General features: G+C 44.5%; 1 protein-coding gene across 1 annotated transcript in view; it reads left to right on the forward strand.

Annotated features, from left to right (window-relative positions):
• LOC122262626 (uncharacterized) overlaps positions 1 to 2500 on the forward strand; it is a 43073-nt gene that overhangs the window by 21266 nt on the left and 19307 nt on the right. The window contains exon 3 of the mRNA XM_043030706.2: positions 1570 to 1675. The gene's annotated coding sequence lies outside the window, so the exon portion shown is untranslated. The remainder of the gene's footprint in view (positions 1 to 1569; positions 1676 to 2500) is intronic.

Genomic DNA, 2500 nt, shown 5'->3' on the forward strand with positions numbered 1-2500 from the left:
TGTCAACTTAGCATGTTACGTTCTTTCCTCAATAATTTCTAAGTTTATGAAATGTCTAAATTATTGATGCCAAATAGTCGACGACTTGATGATCATATTAAATTAAGGTTCAGATCTTTATTTCTAAGCCTTGAACCATTTGGAAACTCTAGCAAACTTCAAAAATGTTCTCCCTCACAAATAGTTTGTAGATTTAGGGATAACCCGCATGTTCCATAAGACGGAGAGCTCGTTTCTAAGTCTTCGCTGTTAAGTTTTGGCAAAAGCATTGCTCAGCTTTAATCACAAGTTTTAGAATGTCTGTTTGTTTCTTGTCTGCATGTGTGCGTGCACGTGTACATTCATGTCCATGTACCAAGCATAGTTGAAGTAAATGATTGTGTGCTGTATGTAACATGCTGAGCCTGAAGGTTCAGCATATTAATAGGAAGTGTGTGTTTGTGTTTGTTTTTATGTATTTATTAATTTATATATAGTGTATGTGAGTGTTTGTGTGTAAACCCAATTTGCTATCTGTATATCCATATTCCCATGTATCTACACGTACATTTTTATCCGCACGCACGCACATACACGCACACACACACACACACACACACACACACACACACACACACACACACACACACACACACACAAACATACATACACACATATTTACTGAAAATTAAGCATGGCTTCTCTCACGTCAATTGACTCAGTCGTTTCACAGGTATAGTGTATGGAGTATCACAGTTATATAGCCATAATTATACCTGACAGCCAACGCCTGCTGCCCAGTCCATTTGCATAGGCAGCGTGCACGTGTCACAATCATGCATGGCAATGGCAGGTGGGAGCTGCGAGCTCGTTCGCCGTTGCAAAAGTGGCCCTGTGCACTTTTGTTGATTTGCCCCTTTTTATCGTGATGGTAAAAACTTCAATTCATTACTCATTATAGCCACGATTCTGAAATTGTGATTTTCCCTTTACTCATGTTGTTCCCCTTCGACAATTACTGTAAAGCAGCAATACATATCACGGATCATGCTAATACCCCTTACCGTTTATGAATTGAACACCAGCGAGGCTCTTGGAAATATTCGTTTTATATCTTCAAAAGTTGTTTCGAATAGTAATTAGCAAGCTAGATGTTCATTTCCAAGAACGGGACTCTATCTTTTGAAAGATATTTGCGAGCTCTTCCGACACCTATCTAGTTCATCTTCTCATGATTCTAGAAACTTTAATCAGTTGCATTACTCTGCAAACTTGAATGTATGTTTGTATGTAAAGTGAAACAGCCACACCAAGAAAAGACTCATGAATCGTGATGTCTGAAATCCACTGGGATTCCACATTAGAGAGAGAAAGAGCGAGTGAGTTTGTAAGAAGGAGAAGGACGAAGAACGAAAGAAAACAAGAAAATTAAGACAGCTGAACCGTTCTTCAAGTCTATAGACAAGTATTGATATGTACCATGTGCAATTCAAGTCTCATCACCTCGTTATTACTGATACTGGTGGTGTTGGCTAAATATTAAAAACTGAATAGCTGGTTGTAAAGGGATAATTCTCCTTTCCTACGCAGATCGTAAACCCAGGCATTGCTGGATGGTTGCCGGGGTCGTCTGCATTGCACCTTCGCCAGAGCCCTCGTCCTAATTGAAGAAAACAACCTTTGTCGTCAATATCAGGTGCGTAAGGTGTTTTTTGCGGTATACTATTACGAGATAGTTTCCATAATCATTTGATATTCTTATGGGGAAGATATTTGTAATAATAGTGATCCTCCTTCTCCACATCTTCCTCTTCATCCACATGTATGTATACATACATACATACATACATACATACATACATACATACATACATACTCCTCTCTCCCTCTCTCTTTCTCTCTCATCCGCCCTCTCTCTCCCCCCCCTCCCCCCCCTCTAACTCTCTCTCCTTCCCTCTCTCTCCCCTCCCTCCCCCCCCCCCCTCTCTCTCTCTCTCTCTCTCTCTCTCTCTCTCTCCTCTCTCTCTCTCTCTCTCTCTCTCTCTCTCTCTCTCTCTCTCTCTCTCTCTCTCTCTCTCTCTCTCTCTCTCTCTCTCCTCCTCCCTCTCTCCCTCCCTCCCCCCTCCCCCTCCCCTCCCCCCCTCCCCTTTCTTTCTCTCCCCCCCTCTCCCCCCTCTCACTCTCTCTCCTTCCCTCTCTCTCCCTCTCCCTCCCTCTCTCTCTCCTCTCTCTCTCTCTCTCTCTCTCTCTCTCTCTCTCTCTCTCTCTCTCTCTCTCTCTCTCTCTCTCTCTCTCTCTCTCTCTCTCTCTCTCTCCCTCTCCCCCTCCCCTCTCCCCTCTCCCCCTCCCCCCCTCCCCCCTCTCCCCCCCTCTCTCTTCTCCCTCTCCTTCTCTGTATACATCCCTCTCCTTCTCTCGTAATCACCTTTCCCTGCCCCCAACCTGCCCTCACCTGCCCCCGCCCAAGGCCGTCCCGTGATGTTGCATTTGCAGACGTGTCGGCGGCGGTATCACTCGCGGG

Source organism: Penaeus japonicus, unplaced genomic scaffold (genome assembly GCF_977035675.1).
Source record: "Penaeus japonicus unplaced genomic scaffold, GWHDUDI00000001_assembly GWHDUDI00000001, whole genome shotgun sequence".
Taxonomy (NCBI): Eukaryota; Metazoa; Arthropoda; class Malacostraca; order Decapoda; family Penaeidae; genus Penaeus; species Penaeus japonicus.